At 47.9% G+C, this 14,363-nt stretch overlaps 1 pseudogene; it reads right to left on the bottom strand.

Annotated features, from left to right (window-relative positions):
- Positions 1-2,281: 2,281 nt before the first annotated feature.
- On the bottom strand, positions 2,282-2,887 carry LOC127491969 (small ribosomal subunit protein uS3 pseudogene; annotated as a pseudogene).
- Positions 2,888-14,363: the final 11,476 nt, after the last annotated feature.

Below are 14,363 nucleotides of genomic sequence, written 5' to 3'. Positions count from 1 at the left end.
ATTAACCAAGCCATTTTCTTTTTATAAAAAATATATAATTTGATCTATAAGATATCAAAATTTACTATAAACATTTATTAAAAATCATATACAAAGATATTGTTGTATAACTCACAAAACCTGGGTCTGCTTGTCTGGTGCACAGCAAACCAATTACTGACAGCAGGTGGAAAAAATAGGTGTTTATTGCAAAGTGCAAAGCAAAGAGGTGGGCAGGTATCACTTAATTCCCAGACTCCCCAAGGGGTTAGGGATAAAGCTTCTTACGGGTTGAAGTTTGCATTGAGAGCATTGTGTTTAGCTCCCGGGCAGCTCCCTGATTGGTCTGCAGCGGTCAAGGCCTTCTTTGATTGGACAGTGATGTTGTGTACTTTTAGGAAGTGTGATGATGATGGCAAAGTAAATTTCCAGCAGTCAGGTTGTATACGCTTCTTGCTCAGGGCCTGGGGTTTCTGAAAAACCTCTCAGAAGGAGATCAAACATCAGGATGTTATCTAGTGAGGAGATAAATGACATCAAGAGTCTTGTGACCAGGGACCCTGTTCTGCTGCCTGCACAACTCCCTGTGTAGTGAGTTGATGATTTGCAAAGAAGTCATAAGCTAAGGGAGGAAGACCGAGAAACTGATAGTGACCAGCATCTGCGTCAAAGGCTCAGGTTCCCCTAGGTCAGTGTAGCTGAACCAGCCAATGGCACTTGCTCTGTTTTTGTTTGTCTAGTCTCTTTGCCTCTCAGATAACTTTTAAAAAACAACACTTTTACGGTGTGCCATGTGCAGCAGGGCAGAAATTACAGTGCTGTCCTAAGCCACCAGCTGAGGGGTCCTAACCACTCCGTTCAGTCTCCCACACCCTCCAGATCTTTCTGATATTGGGAACAGAAGGCCTGACATCTGTGGCAGGTGGAGGAGAAATGCCCAAACCAAGGACAGCTGAGCTCCACATCTGTGGGTTCTGCATGCACAGGTTCACCCAACCACTGATCAAAAATCTGTTTTAAAAAAGTTGTCTGCACTGAAAATGCACAGACTTTTTTGGCCCTTATTCCCTAAACAAGAGAGTATAAAACTACTTACGTAGTGTTTATGGGATATTAGATATGGTAGTCATCTAGAGATTATTCAAATTCTATGGGGGGTGGTGTATATGTTGTAGGCAAATGCAATGCCATTGTATACAAAGGACTTGAACATCTTTGGATTGTGGCATTCTGGGGAGGACCCTGAGCCAGTCCCTTATGGATACCGAGGGATGACTTTTATTATAAAGCTACACTCAGGGCTGGTGCTGTGGTGTAGTGGGTAAAGCCACCACCTACTTTGCCAGCATCCCATATGCTCGTTCATATCCTGGCTGCTCCTCTTCTGATCCAGCTCTCTGCTATGGCCTGGGAAAGCAGTAGAAGATGGCCCACGTCTTGGGCCCCTGCACCAGCATGGGAGACCCGGAAGAAACTCCTGGCTCCTGGCTTCAGATCAGCGCAGCTCTGGCCATTACGGCCAATTGGGGAGTGAACCAGAGAGAGAGGGGATGAGAGACCTCTCCCTTTCTCTGCTTCTCCTTCTTTCTCTGTGTAACTCTGACTTTCAAATAAATAAATAAATCTTTAAAAAAATGCAAATTCCTCTCTCTCCCTGTCCCCTTAAGTCAGAATTTCAGGGGTCCCAGAGAATTTGTGTATTAAATAGGTACTCCAAGTAATTTTCATGTGCAACCAGTAATTGCACCAATCCAACTATCCATCTGCAGACACAGCTCTTGCTACTTCCCAGGCGCCTGTTTCACTTTGGATAACTGGGCTTTGGAAGCACTGTCTTACGTTGAGCTGTCTTACGCTGCCTCCTGGAGCCGCGTCCCTGGACCTGAGCGCCATTCCTCCAAGGCCTGCTGTGTCCTGACAGTCAGTCTCTCCCATCTTTTATGGCATTACTTACATTGCAAACCTCAGAGTTTTCCTCCACCACCATTTTGTGATTTCCATGATGCAATTTGAAGGCAAACTACATTTTCAAAAAAGTGGTATTTTCCATCAGGAAGAAAACTAAAATCCCTTCAATATATGTTTACGCTCTTTTGCAAAAGTCCTATCATGATAACTTGCCAGGAAGGACTTGTCCCCCTTAGACTTAATTCAGGATTGGAATATTTTTTGTCTTTGTACAAGGTTTTATTAAAAAATCTTAACGTAACATTTAGACTCCATACAACCACCAAGGAGACCCTGTGATGCTGTTGGGGGTGGCTGGAGGGGGCAGGGGGCTGGCAGGCAGCTCTGGCTTGCCTCACGTCTGTTCTGAGATGGAGACTTTGGGCTCCTTTACGCTCGTGTGGCCAGCCAGGGGCTTGTTAGGGCCAATCTTGCCTGGGTGCCCCAGGGAAGCACACACTTCGCTCTGACACCCAGCACACCCTGTCTGGGTAGCACATGGGGCATAGCTGTGTCAACATAGCAAACAGGGTCCTTTGGTGACACATGAGGCCACATCCACAAGTGTAGGTTTAGCCCTCTGTCCCTGGAGTTTCCCAAACGCCGTGACCTTGCAGCCATTGGCTCCGCTCTCCATGATGAACCACGGCACACCATGGCAAGCCCCCATATGGCAATACCTCCAAGGAGTTTCTAATGAGCATGAGGCTCCACGCTGGCCTCTGGGTCGCCAAACCTCTTCTCAACACCAGTAATCAACTCCCAGATTCGCTGAACCCCTCTCACCAAGAACACCTTGGGTCCTGGCAGCAAAGAGCATGATTTCTGTCCTTGTTGGGGGTAACTCAGACCTCAGCTCCACAGCAGCCAGCTCCCAAGTGCAGAACTCATTCAGTCCAGCTTTGGAGATGCCACCAGCCACAAACTTGCCAGGACAGACAGCTGAAAGGAGAGGCAACATTGGGCGCTGACTCGGTGCAGGGGGCAGCATCCCTTCAGAAGGCAACAGTGTAACGCAGTAGGCCTTTGTTACTCTAGGACCTGGAACTAGTCCGCACTGCTGTGCTAAGGAACGGTCTTGGCAAAGTGAGAGTTCACCTTTCATAACAAAAGCTGACATGGGATACCAGTTCACCTTCGAGAACCGAGCCGCTAATCCTCGCATAATGCTAGGAATTGAGACCACTGTTTCGGACATAATGTAGGAAAATGCATGCTGTTTGAGTGGGGGCGTCCTTCCAAGAATTAGGGCCACTGTTGTTGATTGTGCCCAAGATAAGACTAAACAGAGCCTCCAGGGAAATGCTTATTCACTCGCCTATTCTCCACAGCTGAGTAAACTACTCCTGGCCAGGACTTTGGGGAAATAGTTTAACTCTTCCAGGCAACACAGTGGAATTTTCTTCAGTTTTTCCAAGAACTGAAGATTCTATCTGCTAGGGTACTTCAAAAGGTTTGTGAAAAATGTAATTAAAAGATAAGCTTATTTTGATATAAGACATATTTGAGAGCCATGCGTATTTTTTTGCATACTATGTATTTCCTACAGACTTGTTTTATGATGGGTAGGGAGACCCCTTCTGGTTTACCCCCAAATGCCTGCGATGGCTGGGGCTGGGCTCAGTTGAAGCCGGAAGCTCAGGAGCTCAATCCTGGTCTCAGATGGTAAGGATTCAATTACTTGTTCTATAGTTTCCTGACTTGCCCTTCACTTAGGAAAAGTGAACATGTGTTTCCATTCTGGATAATCAGGCAGCCTGGGCCGGGGGCCGGGGGCCGGGGTGGGGGTGGGGGTGGCTATTGGCGTGGACCGGAGAATCCCAGCACCAGTGAACCGCACAGCCACATGGAACTCCATTCTCCAGCATCGTAAACTGTGTTCTCTGTTCTCGAGGTTAAGCCGGTCTCTCTCTCTCTCTCTCTCTCTCTCTCTCTCTCTCTCTCTCTGCCTCTGCCTCTCTGTAGCTCTGCCTTTCAAATAAATAAATAAATCCTTTTTAAAAAATGAAGTACAGCAATAATAAATTCAATAATTCTCCTACTTAAAAAAGAGAATTGATGTTGGATTTTGTCAAATATTTTTTCTCCGCCTGTGATTATATACATATATATTTTACAAGATGCTACTAATGTAGTGAATTATGTATTATCACAGAATTATATTATCTTTTTACAAGTAATTAGACTTGATTTGCTAAATTTCTTAAAAAACATTTATTTATTTATTTGAAAAGCAGAGATACAGAGCAAGAGAGAGAGAGCAAGAGAGAGATCTTCCATCTGCTGGTTCACCCTCCAAATAGCTGCAACAGTAGGGACTGGGCCAGGCTGAAGCCAGGAGCCAGGAGCTTCTTCCAGATCTCCCACGTGGGTGCAGAGACCTAAGAATTTGGGCCATCTTCCGCTGCTTTCCCAGATGCATTAGCAGGGAGCTGGATCAGAAATGGAGCAGCTGGGACTCAAACCGGCACCCATACAGCACCTTCTACACTACATTGCTGGCCCCTTGACTTGCTAAATTTTTAACAGAATTAGCACATCTACATTTTTTTTTATTTTTTTATTTTTTTTGACAGGCAGAGTGGACAGTGAGAGAGAGAGACAGAGAGAAAGGTCTTCCTTTGCCGTTGGTTCACCCTCCAATGGCCGCCGTGGCCGGCGCGCTGTGGCCGGCGCACCGCGCTGATCCGATGGCAGGAGCCAGGAGCCAGGTGCTTTTCCTGGTCTCCCATGGGGTGCAGGGCCCAAGCACCTGGGCCATCCTCCACTGCACTCCCTGGCCACAGCAGAGGGCTGGCCTGGAAGAGGGGCAACCGGGACAGAATCCGGCGCCCCGACCGGGACTAGAACCCGGTGTGCCGGCGCCGCTAGGCAGAGGATTAGCCTATTGAGCTGCGGCGCCGGCCAGCACATCTACATTTGTGAGGATGTTCCATGTAGTTTCTGTTTTCATTTCATTTTTTTTTTTTTTCTTGTGATGTCTGTCTGCTTTTAGTGTCAGGGGAATGCTGGCCTGGTGATGTGGGAAATCATTTTCCTCTTAAAGCTCTGCTAAGAGGGTGTGGAACTGGTGTCACTGCTTCCTTCACTGGGAGAATTCACCAGTGACACCATCTGGGCCTAGGTTTTCTCTGTGGGAAATTTTTAATAAAAGTCAGTTGCTTTAATAGAAAAATGTCAATTCATGTTATTTCTTCTTGAGCCAGCTTTGATGGTTTGTGCTTTTCAGAGCTTTATGCATTTCATTTAAGTTCTCTAATTTATTGGCATGAAGTTTGCATAATATTCTCTTATTACCCTAGAAAGAGCTCTAGAATGCATGGCAATGTCATGTCTCTAGGTCTTGCATTATAATGTGTGTCTGTGTGCTTTCTGGGTTATTCTGCCAGAGGCTTATCAAGTTTTATTGATTTTATTAAGTAGCCAGGCTTTGATTCCACTAATTTTTCTCTGTAGTTTTCCTTTTTATTTATTTATTTGCTAATTGCACAGATTAGCAGTCATTGCTCTGTGTCTCCTTTATTCCACTTTGTTTTTTTTTTAAAGATTTATTTATTTATTTGAAAGTCAGGGCTACACAGAGAGAGGAGAGGCAGAGAGAGACAGGGAGAGAGAGAGGGAGAGAGAGAGGTCTTTAATCCACTGGTTCACTCCCCAGATGGTTGCAACGGCTGGAGCTGAGCCAATCCAAAGCCAGGAGCCAGGAGCTTCTTCCAGGTCTCCCACGCAGGTGCAGGGGCCCAAGGACTTGGGCCATCTTCTACTGCTTTCCCAGGCCACAGCAGAGAGCTGGATTGGAAGCAGAGCAGCTGGGACTTTAACCGGCTCCCTTATGGGATGCCGGCAGTGCAGGCAGTGTCTTTATCAGCTATGCCACAGCGCTGGCCCCTCCACTTTGGGTTTGACTTGCTTTCCTTTTCCTGCTCTGCTAAGGTGGAAGCTGTTTTCAAGGCTGTATTCTGCGGCATGACAGCCTGTCCCCCAGTGGCTCCGAACTTGACTGTCACCAGCCCTGAGTGACAATGGAGCATTGTTTAGGTGAAAAATCCTTATTGGCTTTTTTTCTCTGGTCGCTTTTCCTAGCCTGGCCTTGTGGAGTCTCACTCTACACGTGCTCAGCCCGTTACTTTGGGTGTCCTCTATGAGGATGCCTGTATCTTTTTCTCTGAGTAACTTCCTCATCCCAGACGTGCTGCTCTGCCTACAATGCACAGCTGTCCCAAGTCCCCTGAACTACAATTTTCTGTCTTCACAATTCAGCAAGACCTTCCCAACACACCATGATGCTCCAGGGAGCCCTTCCCACACCAGACTTATTGGACAGGCAGTGTGACACAGAGAGAGGGAAAGACACAGAAATAGAGAGAGAAAGAGGGAGTACTTCTACCTACTGGTTCATTCCCCCAAATTCTCACAATAGCCAGGATAAGCCAGATCGAAGCCAGAAACCAACCAAGAGCTCCATCCAGGTCTCCTAGTGGCTGGCAGGAACCTAAGTACTTAGGCTATCATCTGTTTCCTTCTCAGGTGCATTTGCAGGAAGCCGGATGCGAAGTGTGGAGTAACTGGGACTTGAACCAGGCACTTGCATACAGGAGTCCCAAGTGGCAGCTTAACCTACTGTGTCTTCATGGCTGCCCCACTAATTTCTTTTTAAAACTTTTTTGTTTATTTTCATTTTATTTTAAAGACAGAAAGACAGAGAGATTGGCCATTTCCTGGCTCATTCTCCAACTGCCAAGACTGAGCCAAGTTGGAGCCAGGAATCTGGAACTCAATCTGGGTCTCCCACATGAACTACCCCTGCCGTCTCCTAGGGTGCCCATTGGCGAGAAGTTGGATTGGCAGTCAAGGAGCCGGGCTCAAACCAGGCATTTTTATATGGGGCTGGGTGTCCCAAGCAGAATCTTAACTGGTGCACCAAAGTCCCACCCCAGAAAGTACCGAATTCCTATTGACCTGTTTTCAAGTTCATGATCCCTTCTTCTGTTATGTAGCGTCTTTATTGAAGCCTACCCAACGATATTTTAAATTCTAAAACTGTGTTGTCTAGTTCTAGAACTTCTGTTTGCTTCCTATTTAATGTTTTTATTTCTCCAACGAAATTTTCTATTTCTTTACCCCTTCTTCCTGTCTTTTCTTGTAACTCTCCTAGCACATTTATAATAGCTGATTTAAATGCTCTCCTTCTAAATTAAGTATGTTGGTCTTACTTGTATGAGTTGATTTGTTGTTAGACCTATCTATGGCTCCATTTCTATTATTTTGATTGTGAGTGACATTTTCTTTTCTTTTTTTGCCTGTCTAGTGTCTTGTTTTTTTAAGTTGTTATGGTGTTGGGATTTGTGGATATGTTGTACAGACTCTATGTCTTCCTCTAAAATGTGTTGTTTGGGGGTCGGCGCTGTGGCATAGTAGGTTAAGCATCTGCCTGAGGCACCAGCATCCCATATGGGCGCTGGGTTGAGTCCTGGCTGCTCCTCTTTCGACCCAGCTCTCTGCTGTGGCCTGGAAAATCATTAGAAGATGGCCCAAGTCCTTGGGCCCTTGCACCCACGTGGGAGACCCAGAAGAAGCTCCTGGCTCCTGGCTTCAGATGGGCGCAGCTCCGGCGTTGTGGCCATTTGGGGAGTGAACCAGTGGATGGAAGACCTCTCTCTCTGTAACTCTGCCTCTCCAGTGACTAAATCTTTAAAAGTCTGGAGAACCGTCATGGTCTTGTGACAGCTGGTTTTATTTTAGGCTTGGTTATTTTGACTTTGTCATTGTCCTAGGCAAAGCCTTTAGACATGGGATGTGGTTCTTACTCTTAAGGTGTGGTCTTTCCAGCTTTTCAAGAGGAACAGGTGGTGGTTGCCAGACCCTGTCTAGCTATGTGGGACTCGCACTGGGAGCTCTGAGCTGCCTGCCTTCCAGGTTGCTGCTTTCTGTTGGGCTCCCGGGTGCCCCTGGTTACGCCTGCGCCTGCGCAGTCCATGAGTCCGCCGAGAGTCTGAGGGGAGCTGTATGCCGATTTTCTGCTCCCTCGTTATTCGTCATGCTTGCGGGGAGTTCTCTTTCGAATGAGCTGCCGTAGTGGTTCTGAAGTCCAGCTCTGTTTCTTTAGCCCGATAACCTCACCACCCACTTTGCATGTGGTGGCTACGTGGCGTCCCCGGGCGCAGAGCTGGTTAGGTGTGGCGCTCACGGCTCTGCTCCTCCCTCTTGCAGAAGAGGGCTCCGTGCTTCCGCTGTGTCTCCTGTGCCTTCAAACCGCTGGTGTCTGGATTCTGACCCCAGTAGGTAATCGTTGTCGTTGTTGTTAGCAGGATGGTTAGCTCACTTCATGCACTCCCGGGCCTGCAGTCAGACTCGCTTAAGGAGCTTTCAAAAGTCCGGGTGCAGAGCCTCCAGACCAGACCAGTTGCTTTAATTCCTGGGTGTGGGAGCTGAGCAGCAGTACTTCTTCAAGGACCCCAGTTATTTCCGTGTGTGACCCAGGGTACTCGCAGCAATGTTTGTTAAGCCCTAATTATGTTAGCACTTTTCATTAATCATTTTACTTAATTCTATGTTAGCCTCGCCATTTACACATGAGAAAATGAAGGCTTAGAGAAGTTAGATAAATGTTCCAGGGCAACAGGGTTGGAAGTTCCAGAGACAGAGTTGGAACGCCCCTAGGGGGATTGCGGATCTGCAAGGCACACAGCTTTAGAGGTGAAGACCTCGTCAGTGTTTGGTAATGAACAGTGTTCCATCCATCCTATTGCCATCATTTATTTTTAGATTTCCTGGACTGTAGGGTAGTTACGGTGGTGTTAATAGTTTCACTGGTATCTGCGTAGACTACTTTGCTCATGAAGTGAAATAAATCTCTATTTATTTAAGCTAAATTATTAGAAGAGGAAGCAGGTAGAAATACATAGGAAGTTTAAAATACCGTGGTTCGTACTGTCACAAGGTACATGAATGTTGGAATGGGTATGGCTACTGGTAAGCTTAGAGTTGGGAGCTAAATAAGTGGATTGTTTTGTATTTTAACTCACCCATTTGGCCTTGGGCATCTGACTACTATCCTGCTTTTCTGGCTATTGACATTAAATGTATTTGAGACTCATTTCTGTCATGTGGACTGTGCATGGACCTCTTGTCTTGATGGCATCCAGTAAGGTCCCAGAGGCCGGGAGAGGATGTCGTGGTCCATGTCTGGGAGCCGTGTCTGTCGTGGGGTGAAGCAGGCACTTCTACAGCCGAGCTGCCTCATAGCCACAGCCCAGTTGTCCCTTAAGCCACCTCAGAGCATCTGTGGCTTACACACCTTTTCATAGCTCCTTGCCATATTTACCCTGGAGTGACCTGTAAGGGTTTATGAAGAAATAAGATGATATTTTTTAAAGATTTATTTATTTATTTGAAAGTTAGAGTTGCAGAGAGAGAAGAGAGGCAGAGAGAGAGAGAAAGAGAGAGAGAGATAGAGGTCTTTCATCCACTGGTTCACTCCCCAGTTGGCCGCAATGGCTGGAGCTGCGCCAATCCGAAGCCAGGAGTCAGGAGCTTCCTCCGGGTCTCCCACATGGGTTCAGGGGCCCAAGGACTTGGACCATCTTCTACTGCTTTCCCAGGCCATAGCAGAGAGCTAGATCAGAAGAGGAGCAGCCAGGGATAGAACCGGCGCCCATATGGGATGCCGGCACTTCAGGCCAGGGTGTTAACCTGCTCCACCCACCTCCAGCCCCTAAGATGATATTTTTAAAAATCAAAACATGTTACTACCTTGCTGGATGGATTACTGTGCTTAGTGGTAAGAGGTCAGGAACAGGTGAACACCGGGCGGGATTTGCTGGAGTCTGGTTTGGCTGGAGCAGGATCAAGAGAATTGATTGATGCTCTTAGGGCTTTCTTTTGTAAAACATGTTTATGAGAGCCCGATGACGTGGCCTTTGTAGGTATTTTGAAAGCGTTATTTCGAACAGAAAATACTGTAGGGCTGGCTCTGTGGCGTAGCAGGTAAAGCCACCTCTTGTGGCTCCCGCATCACATATGGATGCCGGTTCAAGTCCTGGCTGCTCCCTGCTCATGGCCTGGGAAAGCCGTGGAAGATGGCCTAAGCCCCTGGGCCCCTGGACCCACATGGGAGACCCAGAGGAAGCTCCTGGCTACTGGCTTCCACCTGGCCCAGCTCCAGCCATTTGAGGAGTAAACCAGCAGATGGAAGACTTCTGTCTCTGTCTGTCTCTGTAATTGCGTTTCAAAAAAAAAAAAAAAAAAAAAAGAAGAAGAAGAAGAAGAAGAAGAAAGGAAGGAAGGAAGAAAGAAAATACCATATAAATTGAGGTAAAAATTTCAACACACACAACTCTAATTCAATGTCCAGAATTTCTCTCTCTCTCCTTTTCAAAAATACCCTTTTCTGGGGCAGGCATTTGGCACAGCAGTTAAGCTGCCTCTCGGGACCCCTGCATCCCATGTCAGAGTGCCTGGGTTCCAGTCCCGGCTCTGCTCCCGCTTCTAACTCTCTGTAATGTGCGCCCGGGGAGGCAGCGGGTGTAGCTGCAGAATCTGGCTTCCTGCCACCCACGTGGGAGACACGGATTGAGTTCCAGACTCCTGGCTTCAACCTAGCCCAGCCCTGGCTGTTGAACCAGAGGATGGACATTTATTTTTTTCTTTCTTCTTCTTCTTCTTCTTCTGTCTCTCCCTTTCAAATAAAATGAAAATAAGTAAATAATAACTTCTGAGTCAGGAGGGTTGCCGTGGCCCAGCACTGGATTTCAGGTCATCCGCTTCATTACACCTGGGTGGGAAAACCACTCCTTTCCTACTGTAGGCAGATGAGCCTTTAGGTCAGGTCCCCGCCTTAAGGCCTGTGTCCCACCTGCGAATTCTGGCTGAGTGTCAACTCCGTAAAGTATAAGGAACACCTGTAGGAGTAGGGTCCACCTTGGGAAGCCGAAAAGTTGTGACCCAGGTGCAAACTGGAAGCACTTCCGTGGAAAGCCTTCAGCTTTCCCCATCAGACAAACCCCTGAGCCAGCCAGAGCAGGCCGAGGCTGCCACGTGACGGTTTTGTGGCTCAATAGTAATCCTCGCGAGTACACAAATGCCCATTTTGCCCACTATGTGTGCCTCTGGTTCCATCAACAGTCACAGGCCTGAGGTTTGAGGATGCTGCCCTCTGCAGCCCCAAGCACCAGCTTTTCATCCCAAACCCCAGAACCGAGGGGGTTGCCCAGCCCCCACCTCATCAGTTCTCAGTCATTTTCTTGGATGATCCTCCAAAAGTTGTTGACAACTGCTTTCCGGTGCCTGCCTGTCCTCGGGAGCTTGATAGAGCCCTCAGCAGAGCTCTCGTCACACGTGGCTGTAGTTTTATTACACAGGGGTCATCAAGAAAGCAGTGGTGCTATTTACTATAAATAAGACTGTGTGCAGTGGGCATCCGGCCTAGCAATTAAGGCGCTCATTAAAGCACCCACACTCCTTGTTGGAGAACCTGGATTTGAGTCCTGGCCCCACTCCTTAGCCTAGCTTCACGTTAATGCACACCTGGAGGGCAGCTTCTGGGAGCCCAGCTTGCTCCAGCCTTGGCCATCGTGGGCATTTGGAGAGTAAACCGGAGGATGACAGATCTCTCTTTCTCTCTCTCTATAATTCTCTCTCACTCTCAAATAAACAAATAAGTGTATAAACAAGTCAACTTTTCAAAAGGATTTATCTCTTTGAAAGGTAGAGTGACAGAGAGAGAAAGAGAGAGAGAGAAAGAAAGAGAGAGAGAAAGAAAGAAAGAAAGAAAGAAAGAAAGAAAGAAAGAAAGAAAGAAAGAAAGAAAGAAAGAAAGAAAGAAAGAAAGAAATCTTCTATCTGCTGGTTCACTCCTCCAGATGGCCCCAATAGCTAGGTCCAGGCCAAGCCAAAGCCAGGAGCCAGAAACTTCTTCTGAGCCTCCCACATAGGTGGCGGTATGTTAGCAAGACCCTGGCATGGAAGCCTGGACTTGAACTGGCCCTCTGATATGGAGTGCCGGTGTTACAAGTGGTGGCTTAACCTTCTGTGCCACAATGCCAGACCTAATAAATACATTTTAAAAAGGAATTTGTGGGGCTGGTGCTGTTGTGTAGTGGGTAAAGCTGCTGCCTGCAGTGCCGGCATCCCATAGGGGTGCTGGTTTGAGTCCTGGCTGCTCTACTTCTGATCCTGTTCTCTGCAGTGGCCTGGGTATGCAATGGCCCAAGTCCTTGGGCCCCTGCACCCACGTGGGAGACCTGGAAGAAGTTCCTAGCTCCTGGCTTTGGATCAACCCAGCTCTGGCCATTGAAGCCATTTGGGAAATGAACCAGAGGATGGAAGACCTCTCTCCCTTTCTCTGCTTCTGCCTCTCTGTAATTCCACCTTTCAAATAAATAAATTGATTAATTTTTAAAAAAGCTATGCATGGATTTCAAAAATTGCATGAGAATAAACTTATCTTTAAAAAAAAGGAATTTGTATATTATAGGCAGGGATGAGCCAGGAGTTGCAACAGATTTAAGAAAAGTTGTCTATTCTAGCTCAAATTCACGATGAATCACTATTTTATCTTAGTGACTATAAATCAGCAATGGGACAGATGGACGAAAGGGAGTGTGGATCTTCTTGTACTTGGAGTCTGCATTAAGAACCCCGGCCGAGGTCATTCTGTTGGACATGCTCTTCCTGTGTTCTCATTGTGAATCTTCATTGTGTGTATTTCAGCCATGGGCTCTTGAGTAACACTGCATCGACTTTCCTGGGGAAAATATTTTCTATTGAAAATGCAAAGCAGATGGAAAGAACTTGAGTACATTTGAGTTTTATGTTGGAGACAGATGCCCCAAACTCACCAAAAACCTGTGTGTCCTCTGCTGCAGTTTGGATGTGATCTGTCTCCATGAAAAGTCCTGTTGTGGCTTGGTCCCCAGAGCAGCAGGCTTGAGAGGAGCCTGCAAGAGCTGTTTGGGGTCATGAGGGATGAATGTAGTCCCCTGAGAGTGGGTTAGTTAGCACGAGAGAGGTTGTTGGAAAGTGAGTCTTGTATCTCTGTATCTTAATTTTAGAAAAAAAAATTTAAGAATTTGAAAGAGACAGAGAGAGAGAGAGAGAGAGAGAGCAAGCTTCCATCTACTGGTTCACTCCCCAAATTCCTACAACAGCCAGGGTTGGGCCAGGCCAAAGCCAGGGGCCAGGAACTCTATCTGGGTCTCTCTCGTGAATGGCAGGAACCCAAGTACACAGCCATCACCCACCACCTCCCGGGGTGCCCATTAGCAGAGAACTGGAACTGGGACTTGACCTTGGACACTCTGACTTGGGATGTGAGTGTCCCAAGATGTGTCTTAACTGCTGTGCCAATTGCTCACCCTTCTGCTTGGAGTCTCCTGCATCCTCTATCATCCACATGAGCCCCCTCGCTGCTCTCACAGGCGCTCCTGCCATTGGTGCCGTCCCCCACGAGGCCCCTTCCAGAGCTGAGCAGGCTCCAGCCCCTGCTCTTCCAATGTTTTGTTAGAGCAACAGAAATGGACCAGGATGCCTTCCCTCTTTCTCCCGGGGTCAAGGAGTGTGATCTTGGGAAGCTACTGAGGCTGCTAATGCTTCCTCCTCTCCCACAGCTGAAGACGCCTTTCAACCCTTTTGGTGTGTGACGTTGCTACGTGCGCAGCCAGCCCGGCCCGGCTTCGTGGGAGTCAAGACCATGTCCGCCAAGGTGGCCACTTCCCATGGCTGCATCATGGACCTCCCAGAAGAAGCAGGAGCAGAGGAGAACTCCGCTTCAAGGTGTTGAGGGAAGGCCTCTTACCCAACTCTGTTTGTTTTGGAGGAGCTTCGAAACAAGACGTTTGCATTTGCGCGCCAGCCCTAATTAATTCCTGCTGTCAAGCCCAAACCACATGTTAGGTGCTTCATTCCTGTCTTCGTTCCTGTCACTGGAGAGATGGAGCCCGGGCTTGTCTCTCTGCGGAATGCCGCAGACAGACCTGCACCTGCCGCTGAGCCCCGAGGCCCTGGCTGGCTGGGTCAGCTCTCCAGCAACTCCCCAACAGGGAGAGTAACCACAGCAAAGCCTCTGGCGGCACGTTAACCCTTTCGATGCTGAGCCCACACACAGCAGCAGAACGGTGCTACCACGGAAACAGACTTTGCTGGGGACGGGAGGTGAGTGGCCTTTCTGTCTTCGGAAAGACAGAGCTGTCAGGGCTATGGACCTACTTCTTTCCAGAGGATTCTTGGTCTAATTGGAGCTATAAGATTATTACTCAGGGGGCAAAGCCTCACACGCTGAGGTCACACACATGCAGAGGCATCGGGAGAGGGTGACGAGGACATAGGACTAAGGGAGGGAGAGGCCTGGTGAGGACAGAGAGCTGAAGTCTTGGGTTCCAAAGGCTAGGGTTGAGAGCCTTCGGAGTGAAGAGTGGGCGACAGGATGCCAGGAGGGGATG

This window comes from Oryctolagus cuniculus, chromosome 9 (assembly GCF_051225735.1).
Source record: "Oryctolagus cuniculus isolate XC-2025 breed Fujian yellow rabbit chromosome 9, ASM5122573v1, whole genome shotgun sequence".
Classification (NCBI taxonomy): Eukaryota; Metazoa; Chordata; class Mammalia; order Lagomorpha; family Leporidae; genus Oryctolagus; species Oryctolagus cuniculus.
This window is presented reverse-complemented; position numbering and strand designations above follow the sequence as displayed.